The sequence below is a fragment of the Pelobates fuscus genome, chromosome 3 (assembly GCF_036172605.1).
Source record: "Pelobates fuscus isolate aPelFus1 chromosome 3, aPelFus1.pri, whole genome shotgun sequence".
NCBI classification, from domain to species: Eukaryota; Metazoa; Chordata; class Amphibia; order Anura; family Pelobatidae; genus Pelobates; species Pelobates fuscus.
Genome location: NC_086319.1, coordinates 41,876,657 through 41,893,145, shown reverse-complemented (window position 1 = coordinate 41,893,145; position 16,489 = coordinate 41,876,657). Strand labels below are relative to the sequence as shown.

General features: G+C 39.1%; 1 protein-coding gene across 2 annotated transcripts in view; it reads left to right on the top strand.

Moving 5' to 3' along the window:
* TAFA2 (TAFA chemokine like family member 2) overlaps positions 1-16,489 on the top strand; it is a 282,041-nt gene that overhangs the window by 177,356 nt on the left and 88,196 nt on the right. The gene's annotated exons all lie outside the window — the stretch shown is intronic.

The window sequence follows — 16,489 nt, the reverse complement described above, 5'->3', positions numbered from 1 at the left end:
CTTTTGATTATTACATTAAATAAAAAAATAAGATAGCAACAGGAAAATTTTGGATTTTATTGCATAATCAAATTCTAAGGGCTACACATTTCTATATAAATAGTTTGCTTGGATATTGTGTATAAATATTGATTTGACATATTGTGACTTTTTTAGGCACAATTTTATTACAAGCAGGACGAGCAGTTCATGTAAAAAAGAACTAGTTTGCAAGTGTCATTGTACATTATTATTGTGCAATGATCAAATCTGCATGTCCTTCAAAAAATTGATAGTGATACTTCCCCACATACAAAACATTCTTAATGGTGAGCAAATGCATTTAATTTCCTATATGTGAAACTGAATACTGGCTTAATTAAAGCATTACATTACATATTCTAAACCCTTGCAGTAAATCTGGGTTAAAATCATGCTGAGTGTTTTGGAAAAAAAATCTCTTTGTACATATTTACTTTCACTGTATGTATGTTCTGTATTTTCTGTGTTAGTGAAAACTGTTATTTTCACAATTGTCCAATTTCATACATAAAGCCCGAGGTAGGTTCTAGTTTAATTGATATATCACTTTCTTGCACAAAAACACTGCTGGAAAAAAAAAAAACTTAGAAAATAACTATACTGCATGCAATTTAGGCAGAAACTGTTTTTATATTTTATTTACCCTTACTTTGAAGCAGAGAAATTATAGTGTACATGCCTGACAACAAAATTCTTTACTAAGCAAGCCTATTCTGTTATGCCTCGACTCGGGGGGGGGGGGGAGGAACTAATAATGTATCCCTATTTTGCAGAAGATGAAGGTTCTTAACCTTTTTTCTTGTCAGGTACCCAGATTATTTACATGACACAAACTTGGCAACCAATTCTTCAACTGCAAAGACAGCATGGTGACCTACACTTCAATTGTAAAATAACACATACAAATATGCATTCTGCAAACCACTTTTGTTAGACTCTTCCCAATGTCAAAAGAGGACTGTTGAAGGCCATATACAATTTATGGGGATAGAAGCCGAGGGAACGATGGTTTTGATATTCTTATCGTGACCAGTAGGGAAACACTGAAAATAGAATAGAATCCCATTTGGAGTCCAGACCCAAACCACCGAGTTAGAGTGTATGTGTCACACGTGACATTTGTTGCTATTTATTAATTCCTAAGAAATATACAATCACTACAAAGGGATTAATTAAAATAGATATTTTAGTTGCCTTATGTGACCTCAAGTCATATGCCATCAACATTTTGTTGACAAATTATTTTTATATATATTTAGCAGAATAATCATGATTCTTACAAGGAATATTCACATTTTAGCACGTAGGATTTTCTTTCTTTAAAATGGAAATAAAGAAGATTTATTCAAGGTCAAGGAAAGTGACAATATGTGATTTATGATCAAGGCTTTAGTTTCTCGGACAGTTTTTACTTTTAGATTTTATGCAGATGTACAAACATTGATAGATATGATAATTTTACCTTCCAACAAGACTAACTAGCCACTATGCATATATTTTCTATTTGAAACTGCTCCTCGATATGTGTCTTCAGATATATTTGGTGTATAAAAGTTACATAGTAAAAACAGTAACAATTTTTTTTAGAGATGATGATATAAATTTACTAATGATGTCATGTCAATGTTTCAATTTCCCACAAGCTTTTGTCAATAGCAGTTGCATGCATTCTTATTTACTGAAGCTTGAAGTTAAGAAGTTAACATAGGTGCAGGAATACCTACCTATGTATCTATCCCATATCTTTTTTTTAATATATATTTTATTAAAAGAGATATTTTTACAATATCAATAACTTTAACAATGAAAAATAAAATGCCATATATGTTATACATAAAAAGGGTAAATATCAATGTATCCAGTCCATATGTAAATCAATTATGAAAAAATTAAACAGGCACTTTATAGTCCATTTTTATTGTGATAACATATTGCTATGAATGAACCATGCAATTAAATTACAATGTTAATAATAAAAAACAAAAACATTGAATATTGGGAGGGTGGGTTAAAGGAAGTAGAAAAAAACGGTAAAAAAGGGGAAGGGGAGTGCATCCATCCACAATATTTTTTTCAACTTATATTCTATTTACTATAACCAATTCTAGTATACAAAGCATGACACAACAATACCTTGTTCAGATAATGGCATAATAGAATAACATTTTTGTTGTCAAACAATTTTCCAAATATATTTCTTTATACGAGCAATCAAAACCTATATTCTCTTTTAATTTTTGTTTCCCATTCGTCCCAGTAGTGTCTAAGATTATTTAACTCAAAAAAAGGTTGTCTGAGAGCCAATTTGTACCCATTATTTTCTTGTATATAATTAAACACTTCTTTAATAGTAGAGATTGTTGGTGACCTCCAGTATCTGGGGGATGACGATAGTAGCAGCTAAAAGGTTATGTCCAATTATAATTTTATAAATGTTTTCAATAGTATTAGGGAAGAATTTGAATAAAGCCAATTCTGAAGTGAGTACAGGAAAATTATAATTTACTTTTTGGATTAATTTATGAATTTCCTGCCACAATTGTGTGAGTTTAGGACAATACCAAAAAACATGTGAAAGCGAGCCAATCATTCCACAGTTTCTCCAACATTTATCTGAATATCTGGAGTTCATTTTATTCAGCCTATAGGGGGATAAATACCATCTATAAATTATTTTGAAATAGTTTTACCGATGATTGGAGCACTGTGTAACTGCTTTAAGAGCTGGTACACATTTAAGCCATTCCTCCAGGTCGTAACAAGCTCCCATATCTTTTTCCCATGCAAGCATGTAATCATCTTTTAATCTAGGTGTGGGCATTAGATAACAGTAACTTTGAGATATAGTACCGCGTTTATTAGGGTTATGTCAATATGTATTTTCCAGATCAGATAATGCATTTTCTGTATAATTTTGATCTACATTTTGAATGGAAAATGTATCTTTTGACCAGCCAATCAGACCAGCCAATCAGAGTGTTCTTAGCCTAATTGCAGGGCGGGGCTCAGTCTGCACGGAGCCCTCCATGGGTGAAGATGGATAAAAAAAATTTGCGCTCGTTTTTTTTTTTTTTTTTTTAAATTGGACCGGTTCTTATGGCTTTTTATTTGGCCTTTTTTGGGGCTAAAAAAAGAAGATTTTAGAAAAAAGAAGACGTCAAATGGTAAGTTTAATTTTTCTTTACAGGTTAGTTATTTTATTCCCCCTTCACAATTTTTTAGGGTGAGGGGGTGGGTGAAGGGGTGGGTGACTAGAGGCTTGGGGATCCTAGTCACCTTTGATTGGGGTGGGGGTAATTTTTATTTAGGGCCCCGACCCACCACTAAGGGGTGGGGGCTGGGGGGTCAGTAGGTCCCCCCTTATTGTTTTTTTTAGGGCCCCCACCCACCACTCAGGGGTGGGGCCAGGGGGGAGGACAGTAGGTCCCCCCTCATTATTTTTATGGCCCCCACCCACCGCGCAGGGGTGGGGGCCGGGGGGAGGACAGTAGGTGTCCCCCCCTCATTATTTTTATGGCCCCCACCCTCCGCGCAGTACAGTAGGTCCTCCCCCATTGTGATTAATGGCCCCCACCCACCGCGCAGCTTCAGAATTAAATCTAAATTGCATGCTGTCTAGGAGGTGGGAGGGTCTGGGAGGGAGGGTCTGCTTCTGATTGGCTGGAATGTACCTGCTGACTGTGAGGTACAGGGTCAAAGTTTACTCAATGATGACGAATAGGGGGCGGACCGAACATTGCATATGTTCGCCGTCCGTGGCGAACGCGAACATGCGATGTTCGCCAGGAACTATTCGCCAGCGAACCGTTCGGGACATCACTAGCTATGGTGTATTTTTGGAGTGCTGTATTACTATATTACTTGATTCGTTTCATGAAGACATAAACATTAAACATTAATACCTAAAAACAGCACTTGAACTAATACAATCCTGTGGATAACATTTTATAAGAATCCATAAATCTCAAGTAAATCACCCATCTCTACGAGCAGCTTTGGATTAGAAATGTGTCCCCAATGCTTCTCTATGAGAAGCATTTGATTGGACAATGCCCGACACTAACCAGAATAAGTGCTAGGCAAAAAGAGGGGATGGAACAGTATTAGCTGCAGAGCTATTGGAAGTCAGATTTTAGGGCTTAGAAAATAGTTGTGGAATGTTAAGCAAATTAATATATATTTTTCCATCAATTAATTATATGCATCAAAATATTCATCGTTTCCCATAGTTTCTATTAACAATTCTTTTCTTTTACTGCATCCTAAAGGGTTAGCACATTTTCTAAGCATAAAAAAATAATAATAGTATGCACAATTATATAAACTAAAGGTCTTATTGCATTAATACAATAAGTGACAAACCCAGCTATGGATTGTCCCAGTGGGTTTAAACATAATTTATAGTTTCAGTATTTAGTCATTCACTTCATGCTGTGATAGCAATTACTACTTTGAGTAAGATGCTTCTTTCATTTAAGAATAAAGAGAAAACAGCAATCAACATTATTGAAATGTTGTGAGCACTTGCCAGCACTGAACTGGAAGAAACCCCTTTATTTTAAGAAAGCAATCTTTATTTTCTTGGTTAATTTAATTTTATTTGCGAGATCTCATTTATCAATTCTAGTGGAAGGCGAAGACTACCATCTACCCTCAGGTCCCTGTATGGATGGGGATGTTCATTGTGTCTAGCAAATGCAAACCAGAAATACAACTGACTAGAAAAACAACTAACCTTCCATCACCTATCCTGCTCTGCCCTGACTAGTAGGGGATGGTGCACAGGTCAAACTCTCGGCTTCATGTCCCTTACAATGTATAGGAGCCTGGAGGGCCCACTGTTGTAATGTACAGAGGGGTTACAGCAATGGGGTTTTGCTAGAGGGTTTTTGGCATAATTCAAGGCATGCATGACAATTTAACGTTTCTTAATTATGAGATATAATTGATTGAAAACCACTCAAATTGTGTTAAAACCAGGCTGTAACACCTTATTCCATAAAAACCTTAGGGCAGGGGACACAAAATATTTCACTAAACTTATATAAATTTACCATTTTACCAGCTTTTTTACCATTAAAAAAGCCATTAAAAAAGCCACCATAGAGCAAAATAAAATAAAATAAATACATTACAGCTTAACTGATTGCAATTAAAGTGGCGTAATACTCTTAATTAGTGATGTCCCGAACAGTTCGCCGGGAACTGTTCGCCGGCGAACATAGCATGTTCGTGGCGAACGCGGCGGGCGAACATATGCGATGGTCGGTCCGCCCCCTATTCGTCATCATTGAGTAAACTTTGACCCTGTACCTCACAGTCAGCAGACATTCCAGCCAATCAGCAGCAGACCCTCCCTCCCACACCCTCCCGCCTCCATGACGAATAGGGGGCAGACCGAACATCGCATATGTTCGCCCGCCGCGTTCGCCACAAACACGCCATGTTCGCCTGCGAACAGGTCCCGGCGAACTGTTCGGGACATCACTACTCTTAATGCCTGCAAAAACACAAAAGTTAACCTCATACACAGCCCCAAAAAAATAGAAACATAGAAAAAAAAATAGAAAAATAGAAACATAGAAACATAGAAACATAAATGTTTTATTGCAAAGTCATTTAAAAGAATACTATAGCATTAGGAATACAGACATGTGCTGGAGTGGCTGTTTAGGTGCCAGGCCCCCTAAGCCTGAAGTGAGATTGCGCCAGTCTTGCTGCGACGGGCCCCTCCTCCATGGCACAGATATCAGTCTTGATGGAAAAAAAACACCACGCTGTACCAATCAACATATCCTGAAAGAGATGCATTGAATAAATGCATCTCTATGGAAAGCGTTCAGCTAGGAAGCACCCCTAGTGTCTATCTGAGTGGCTGCCACTAGAGGTGTTACTAAGCAGTAATGTAAATACAGTTTTTTTCTGAAAAGGCAGCGTTTATATTGAAAAGCCTGCAGGGACAGGCTATAGACAACAGAACTACTGCATTAAGCTGTAGTGGTTCTGGTGACTACAGTGTCCCTTTAATCCTACTACCACTGTCACTCAGAAAAAAAGTTATCTACAGACACTCACCACATCACGCACAAACAATGCATTCTACAATGGCAAAGAGCCTATACAGACCAAACTGTGAAATTACATTGAGTATACTAGATGGTTGATTGGTTAAATAATTATAGACATTGGTATACATTCATTTGAAATTAAAATCAGATTTAATACATTTAAAAAGTGGTACAATTATTAGTACAATTACTTTTTAAACTATAAATAAATTCATGAAGGTTACCAAAACAGCGAAAATAGCGGAATGTTTGCACTAAACATGTCGTACGGCACTTGGGTCTTATTTTAATTACAGTTTATACTTTTAGGAAAATTGTTCCACATACTGTAGCAAATACATTAAGCTGCGTTCATGGTAGGATTTACAGTGCAGTGACTTGAATTCTAAAAAAAGGAAGATGTGTAATCTTACAGCTGTTGTGTGTGTGTGCTCTCAGACTTTCATTTAATTATTTATACATATATTTAATCTTTCTATATTGTTGTTCAATTACTCTCTTGTCGTAAAGCCCTAAACTGCATGATGTGCTTTATTATATCTGCTGTCAAAAGCTAGTTGAGCTTCATGCACACATGTCAGTGTTATTGTCACAAAGCCTCTTTTATTTCCTAGATACAATTAATTACCTTTCCACATACATTTTCTAATTGTAGCACAAAATGTCCTGTTCATTTAATAGACCCCAACACTAAACATCTTTAGCAATAGGTAAAAGCTACATGAGCATGGAATTTACCAGCGTTCATATCTAATCAGTTACGCTGACTCTCTCACCGAAATGAAAAACTCCCATAAAGAAATAGCGATGAGAAATGGTAAATATTAGACTAAGGAAATTACGCACAGAAATTGGGTACATTTACTCCAGAGGTAGAAATAAGACTGTCATATCTTCATACTTGTTGCTGCTTTAAACAAACAAGATGTTACTTGTTATGATATGTACTTTTGGCAAGTAAGGCTGTTTAACATCTGCCAATTCAACTTGTGACAACAGGGAGGCCCTGGCACTGGCTACAGAAAAAGCCAGTCACTAACAACTCCCGTTATCGGAACTTAGCACTGATTCCAGCTGTATATGTGTGTAGAAATAAGAAATGGAATTGTGTTAAAAGGCCACTCCAGTGCCAAAATATTAAACATTAGAAATCAGCTTAAAAAAGGTGCAGATCTCCTGTCTGCAGTCTTTGCAAGCCCGCCCCGTCTAACTCCGCCCATACTTTCTGTGGCTGTCCAATGACAGACTTCCCAATGCAGCTAAACGGGATGTTTTTGCAAGGCAGGTTCTCTGTGCAATGCCTGCCGCTTGTGCTTATCTCCACTGAGCACTGGCGTACATACCACGGTCGCCTGTATGTGTGTCTGTCTGTTTGTATGTGTCTTTGTATGTATGTTTGTCGTGTGTGTGTCTGTCTGTCTGTCTGTGTCTGTATGTGTGTGTGCCTGTCTGTTTTTTTTTTTTTTTGTAAATATCTGTTTATTCGTTTTCAAAGATTTAAGAAACATTGAGACTCGCAGGTCTCCATATTGTAACCGTTTGTGTCAACATATCAATTGAACGTTTCGAAACTCGCAGGTTTCATCAGTTATGTGGACATCGATTGTTTGAGACTCGCAGGTCTCACCGTTGTTTTGGTTTTTGTGAATACATTGTACATTAAGTAATTTTCAATGTCATGATGATGTGGCACCTCATCGCCGTGGACTCGCTGGTCCCACAGGTTGGTAAGATCTTCTAAGGTAACTTGACACCTGGAACATTCATCTCGAATGCAAACCTTGGTGACTCGCAGGTCACTTTATGGCATGTGTGGTAAATATTGGTGGGTTTCGCAGGGCCCGCAGTATGTATACCTTAGGTGGTGGCCCTAGGTGATCATTGGGGTCCCTCTTACACTTGCGCCCTAATGGGCTAGTGCTTTTCGTGTGTGTCTTATAGGAGGAGTACTGCCTTGTTGGTGTTTGTGGCACCTATAGTCTAGGGGGTCCACTAGGGTGGGTGTTAGGGTTGTAGTGTGTTCCTCCCCACAGGGGGGGTTCCGTGCCCTGTGCCCTGGGTGTGCGTCTACTTACCCCTATTGGGCGTGCCCGCCCTATCTGTGTTGGGGGTCTCCGCTCTGTCTCCCCTTCCTTGGTTCCCCAGCCTCGTGAGCTACTGTGTGTGTGCCTGCAGCAGTGTTAAGTGCCTCTAAACCATCAAGGTGTATCTGAGTCAGGCTTGGAGGCCTGTGTGAGGTGTTCATGTTCCAGGTCTCCTTTCTCCAACCTTGAGTGCGATGCCTCTTAACTTGTCGTGCCAGGCTCGCCTGGCCACATTACCGTGGGTTATCCCCCCAGCAGTCGCACGTCCTCGCCTTCTGGTCCACGAGAGGGGGGGGGGGGCGGATGGTGGGGGCAGATGGGGGAGGGGAAAGGGGTGGGGTTCATGTCTAGTCGGGTCCTTGCATAGACTGAGTCAGTTCGTCTAGGTCAGTGGAGCATGGCTTGGAAGTCCGGGCGTGCAGTAGTCAGTAGCCAGTGTGTCCAGAGCCTGTCTGTTTTTTTCTGTATGTATATGTGTGTATCTGTCTGTCTGTATGTGTGTCTGTGTGTATGTGTGTGTCTGTCTGTATGTGTGTGTCTGTCTGTATGTATGTGTGTATGTCTGTTTGTTTGTTTGTATGTATGTGTCTTTGTATGTATGTGTCGTGTGTTAATGTATGTGTCTGTATGTATCTGTCTGTCTGTATGTGTGTGTCTCTGTATGTGTGTGTGTGTCTGTTGGAGTGGGGAACGAGAGGGGGGGAAGAAGGAGAGGGGGGCCCATGGATCAGTTCACACCAGGGCCCATGGTTTATGTGTACGCCACTGTCACTGAGCTAAACTACTTGAAAATAACAAGTAGTAGTTGGGTGAGTGTAACATTAATTTCTATTGAAATTTGCACTTTTAGTAAAATGGAAATAATAAGATGCCCACTCTTCACATAGCAAGTACTACAGCAAGCTAAAGTGCTTTAGGTTTTTTCATCATCCATTTAAATCACACTTCCTGTTGCTTGACCTTGTGATGCAAAATTGCCTTCCTGGGTAAATGGCATTTATCAATGCTTACACATCTGTGTCACTGTCACACAATATGATTTTATATGATTTACTTTGACGGAGTTGTTCCTCATTTATTATAAAGACCATACATTAAAACATTAGGAAAATGTAAGAATAATTAGGAAAAAAATAAGAATAATAAAAAATCTGAGTTTTGCAGCTTTTCTGGTGAGAGATCACTAAACAAGGAGTAGTCCGACCACCCAGCCTACATACTGCATGTTGCATGTGTGTGGGTGTATCTAGCTTGTCCCGTTTCTAGATAACCATCTTGCTTAATCAGTAAAAAATATGATCTTAGCAGCAAGAACATATTTCACTGTTTTCTGGCTGATATGTTCAGTTCCATCCTACTCAAAAAAGTATTTGGAAGTAATTTGTCTCATTGCTTCCTATGCTACTGACAAATTATTGACTTCTCATAAAACTGCACATAGATTGAGGAAGAGAGATCAGAATTCTGTAGGTCACGTTTCTTATTTTTCAGGGGATGTCCTCTGGTAATGTGGGGTACAGGCAGGGCCGGCCCAAGACATTGTGCTGCCTGGATCCAAGTATGAAATGCTGCACCCCCCCAAAAAAAAACCCACAACAACATATATGCTTCTGCAATGGTAGTGTCTCTATGTGGGTGTGCTGGGGATGAAATGTGTGTCTGTGTGTGTGCTGGGGATGAAGTGTGTGTCTGTGTGTGTGCTCTGGATGCAGTGTGTCTGTGTGTGTGTTGGGGATGTAGTATGTGTCTGTGTATGTGCTGGGGATGTAATATGTGTCTGTGTGCGTGCTGGGGATATAGTATATGTCTGTGTGTGCTGGGGATGTATCGTGTGTCTGCGTATATATGCTGGGGATGTAGCTTGTGTCTGTGTGTGCACTGCAGCCAATACACTTACCTATACACTGTGTCTGTGTATATGCATGTGTGTCAGTGTTTGTATCTGTATGTCTGCATCTGTATGTGAGTTAGTAATTTTATCTGTTTGTCTATGTATCTGCATGTGTGGCAGTGTTTGTGTGTCTGTATATATGCATGTGTATCAGTGTTTCTGTGCAACTGTATGTGTGTCAATATATGTATCAAAAACTGACACACATGCAGATACAGACACACTGATACGCCTGCAGATACACAGACATACACACAGACACATACAGACATTGACACATACAGATACACACACTGCCACACATGCAGATACACAGACATACAGATACACACACTACACACACACAGATACACATTACACACATATAGTATACACAAACTATACACTACACACATACAACACACACACACTACACATACACAGATACACACAACACACAAACACACATACACACACAATACACACACTACACTTACACAGAGACATGCATACAAACACACACTACAAACATTACACACATACAAACACACAGATAGCCACACTACATACAGATATACACATACAGATACACACACACACTACACACTACACATACATAGATACACACACATTACACACACACAAACACACAGATACCCACACTACATACAGATACACACATATTACACACACACAAACACACACACACATTCAAAATATTAAGCCACCCAGCAGGTTCTTACCTTCTGCTGGCTGTGGCTGGTGGGAGTTGGGGGCCTGCTCTGTCGATCCGGCCCCATCCTCGCTACTCTCTCCTCTTTCTCCTGTGCGGCTGGATCTGTATGAACTGGGAGGAAGTGACAGTGATACGCTGCCACTTCCTCCCAGCTCTCCATGCGGTTAGGAACGGGCCTGGTTGCGCTGTTAAAGCGCCGCAGCGCACAACCAGGCCCCTAATTGCACATGTCCATCGGGGCATGTCACACAGGTTCTCAACCCATGCGGTGCTGCTGCACCAACGCCAAGGGTTGGGAAATCCTGTTTTAGATTATGGCTCCAGCTCTGGACAATGAACGGGCCAGCCTTGTTACAGGGAACACCTAACACTTTTAAATGTTGTATTTGGGAGAAAGACGTTTTAGCACCTGAGAGGTATGCCTTGACCTGGCAGGAGGGCATTCCCTTCAGTGGCCATTGGAGTAACTAAATAACTTCCATGTGTCTACATATACATAGGGATTTGGGAGAGAGCACAGATAACTTTTTTCTTTGGTTTTTACTGTTTGTATTGGGGCTGATATGTACTATGGTCGTTTCTGCTGCCCAGGAGTGATAAGAGTTTGAGCGCAGGATTTTTTTTTTTTATTTGTATTCACTTTTTGTATCACACAGCTATGTTACAATGCTGCCGCCCATCCCATGTGTTCCCTATTAAGAGTTAATAGGCATGTAGGGGTGTACATAAAAAATATCCCTCTCTGTCTCATTAGAGATATCTTTGCCAGAAGTTTAAGGAAGCAAGGTGAACGGTTTGTGTTGGACCCACCTGAGAGGTTTGCCTTGATGTGGCAGGTGGGCATTTCCTCCAGTGGCCTTTGGAGTAACTAAATAACCTATATTTGTTTAAATATACATAGGGATTTGGGAGAGAGTGCAGGTAACTTTTTTCTTTGTTTTTTTCTGTATGTATTGGGGCTGATGTGTACTTTTGTCATTGTTGCCGCCCAGGAGTGATGGAAGTTTGAGCGCAGGACTTGTTTTTTTGTATTTGTATAGAGTTTTTAGCATAGATTGGAAGCAAATACTTGTCATTTATCTTTTATATAGTTTACCTCATTCTAGCTCATGAGGTCTGGGTACACTCTTTGAGGAGAAAAACATAAATAATGGCCACCATTTTTTCCATGCGTTTGTGGGCCTAATGCCCACACATGCTAGAGTTATTGTTTTAGACCAAACCAAGTGTTTGCTTGAGTATCTGCACCTGTCCAAATATTTAAAGTGAGATAATGCGTGCACGCTGAAGAAATCACACTGACAACAAGTTCAGATAAATGAAAACTTCGAAGTATATTGGGGCGGACACAGTCCCTTAAAAAGGCAAAAGAATGCATCATGTGCAAATATTAAGCATAAACTTTTAATTGGCTAAGTGTAAGTGTTTTATCATGATGTACTTCCTCCAAGATGTGATGTTATCTTCATCTTAGGTATAGCTCCGGATGGAGACGCCATCTTGTTACATGAGGGTTTTGGTCGATGGGAAGGGGTGCTTTAGCTGCCATTTTGAGTAATGTATGAGCACAGGTACACATAGTACAAAGAGAATGTTACCTGTGCTCTGGCCTAAATCCCTATGTACATTTAAACAAAATGGAGACTCTTTAGTTTTTTTAAATAGACATTTTACTTACATTAATTTCCATCCATCACATTATTAGTTGCAAAAATGTACCTATTGAAGGACAGCTTAAAATAATTTAGTGCAGGTTTTAGAACACACACTAAATCCTTCTTTGTGATTGTTACTGTTATGTAGATCAGGCATAAATAGGCGCACATACATGTGGAAAGCATACGTCTCCATGGAATTATCCTCACATTTATCCTAACGGAAATATTAAGAGAATTAGCTTGGAAAAGCAGGTTTAAGCAGAAGTACACTCCTGGAAAAAAGGTTATCAGCTTTCTCTAAGGAGATTAGACCAACCTTTAAAGAGACCGTGGTCTGTTATTTGTATTCATTCAAGAAAATCACCAGCATTTCTGTCTTGATAAGCCTTTTTGTACACAAATCATTTAACCGGACTGTATTGTCTTCTGTGATGTGCAAGACTGCATGTTTTCTAGTAATTCAGGTAAGGTAAGAATTTTCTACTCCTGGGGTGACCATTAAGCAGTTCCCCAGCATTTGCAGAGTTTAAGCTCCCATATTGCTTTGCACCTGTAAGGTGGTAAAGCAACATATTAGTTGCCGTTTTGCAACACCTGGGGGAACTTTCTTTTGGCCAACCTTGTGTCAGTCTGTATCAACACTCTTATTATAGAGAATGGCTTAACAATGTAGTATTGTTTGCTCGTTTATTTATTGGTTTAAACAAAGTTAAGGGTGCCCTATGAAAAGTACTATTTTATCGTTTAAGTTTATTTTATGGATTTAACAGCGATGGTGCTGTTTTTCTTTTTCTTTTTCTTCTTTTGTGTTTTTTTTTTCTCCATTTGAAACTACTTGACTCTCATTTTTTCTAATTATTTATTTTGTAACTTCACTTTACAAAGCCTGTGTTTGTTCCTATGTAAGCTCAGTAGCGTTGGTACTTTGTATTCAGTGCTCAAGCAATACCCAGCAGAGCAAGTGATCTGAGTGCGCAATGGGAATTCAACAATACCTCGTTCAAATGTAAATGCAGGTAGGCAAGGGACTGAATGAGCAATGGAAGGCAACATTCACACTGCATTGATTTGTGCCAATACACATTTCAATCAGAACTCACATCCTAGAAAAACAAATGCAAACACGAAATAAACACATCTCCCATTATAATGGATAGACCCTGTTCAAGTTCCTATGCGATTTAGTGCCCTGAAAATGCAGGATTTATAACTAAGCACACTAACTGCTCAGCTGTGCAGGTCTAACCATCGATATCTCCCGTAATTGATGAAACAGTGCTCTTAAAGTCTTATGTTTGTTACTTAAATATGGTATGGATGTATGGATAAGTGAACACCAGAGTGCTTTCATATTTCAGCTGTTCAGCATTAGTGATTTTCCTTTTCAAGTGATTTATTTTCAAAGCTTCTTTGATCTTTGCTTTTTTTTTATGCGTTTTGGAAATAAAAAAAAATACCGTCGATCAGAATGGGAAGGCAGAGGGACGAAACAGGGAGAACTATAAAATGGTGATGTGAAAAAAACTGAAATAAACGCCTTAAATCAATAATAAATACTGATTATATCAACCTCATAAAATAAGGATTTGGATATGAATATGCCCAACTTCTTTCAAAATTAATATTTAGGTCAAAATAGTGAAAAGAATTAATTTTTTTTTTAAAAAAAAACATCTCTAATTTAACTATGTTACCATCTTGATCTTCTGTCATTAGCTTACATTTTTTCAATGTAGTATTCAATTCACCACAATCCCTGCTTTTCAGCATTAAAACAATCAAAAAAATCAGACCCACTGTGACTTTAGCTGAGCTAATATTTTTTCCAACACGTACATTGTGCCTGAGTTTTGTGATTCACTTTCCATTTCTTCGCAACGTACTGTTCTGTTTAGTTAATAAACCCAACTGTGAAGGAAAAGTACAAATGCACACCTAAAATCAGATAAGCCGCATATATAAAACAGAACAAACAAAGTGATAATAATAATAAAAGACACATGGAAACTAGAAATTTGAGCACAACCGCAATTAACCCTTTCACTGCCAGACAATGATAAAGAATTGTATTATTGACTTGTATTTATTTAAGGGACAGATAGTTTTCTTTTGCTAATCATCACTTGGAATGTTTCACACATCCCTAAATCTCTCTGTATGTATGTGTGTGTATCTGTATTTATGTCTATTTATAAATGTACCACATTTTAAATGTATGAATGTGTCTGTGTAACAAACTACCCTGCACCCCTATGATTCTCCTAAGCCCAAGTTATTTTTCCCTTTATTCGGTAGTCTTGTCTACTGAACGCAGACCACCCCCTGGCTCATTATGTTCAAAGTAACCACAAAGTTAAGCGCTGTCCCTGGGTGGCCACCATCTTGTCCATCTTGTCCAGACAGCGGTACTTGGTCGTCGAGTGTCTGGAAATCCAAGCCAGACACTCTAACTTGCGAACACCGATAACTTTGTATGGACGCCTGCTTCTATTCCCGACAAGTCAGGAGAGAGCTATTCAGTGAAAAGGTGTGCACTAACTAGACAAGCAATCGCTACCTATGAGCCAGCGGAACTGTTCGGTATTTTGTTAGTTTTGGAACTCTCGAAAGTGACCGACCGCTACCACTTTTCTTCTGGAACTAATTTGGGAAGACACCATGTGTGCGGTTGGTCAAAACTTTACCCTCGTGGCGGTTCAGTTATATTTATGGAATCAGAGCGCTATTTGGACACGTTGGGTGCTCAGATCCAGGCTATCCGGGGAAATAAGACATGTGGGGGTTCCTATTAATATTATGTATGTTTTGGGGTGTTTTATGTTTTATTCTCTGTACCTCTAGTGCCTGGGAGATAATTAGTTTAAGCAAATTACACTCAATTATCTCCCAGACACAGAGACGCCTGGGCGTGTTTTCCTATACTTTTGCTGGGGACCCCATGCTGGGGGTCTGTGTATAAAAGTGGGCCATCTGGCCATAGTAAAACATTCCTGTTGTACCCCTAATCAAGTCTCGACTGATGTTTGGGTATGCGAACAACGAATCGTTTGATCTGACCTTGTCGGATTTCGGGAGAGTACGAATGCATGTACCATACGAGCAGGCTATAATCACACAACCTTCTAGGAGTTCGGGAGAGTGTGAACTAACATACAATTCAAAGTACAAGGGGTTCGTTAAAGGCTGTATAAATCTGTCCATTCATTATGTGTTTATGTGACTGTATATGTATGAGCGTGTCTGGATGTTTCTATTTGTCTGTCTTTATGCGGACGTTTGTGTCTCTATCACATTATGAGCATGTATGTACATATATGTTTGTTAGTATTTCTCTGTGTCTCTCTTTGCATCTGAGTTTGTCTATGCCTGTATGTTTTGCTTCCTGTATAGAGTGTATCTGTTTCAATGTCTGTCTGCACATTGGTTTATAGGCTACCTACCTTCTGTATGATGCATTGCAGTTTTTTTGTTGTAGGCTAAAAAGTAAAGCTGGGCAGGTTTAATTGGGATGGTGTTGGAATATTAAACAGTGGAGTCCTTCAAGGGACAGACAGTGGAGTTGTTAAAGGGGCCAAGGACAGTGTTGGGATAAGTCAAGTTTTTCTTTGTACTCAAGCACTTAGTATTTTGTGAATCAGGCATCACCATAGGCTATGGTTTCTCTACAAAATGTGTGCTTCTTTGTTAAACAATAGGCGTTCTCACACAAAGATTACATTCCTCGCTTGCATCAATAATACAACATGTGAGAAATGCTGCTAAATAATCCAAGGCTGCCTCTGTACTCACACATATACGCACAAATTATTACTCTCAAATATGCAGCCTCAGATAAGTCATGAATGGATGGCTCTGGATATAGCTTTAAACAGTGCCAAAAGAATTTGTCCTTGATAAAGTATTCTATTTCTATTATACAGTATTTCACTTTGTAATTCATTTTGCAGTGATTCCTAAAGCTTTCTACTTTATGAACTAGTTTACATTGTTTTATCACAAATACAACACAATGTTTGATTAATTACCTGACATTTGAAAATGACTGTGCTAAA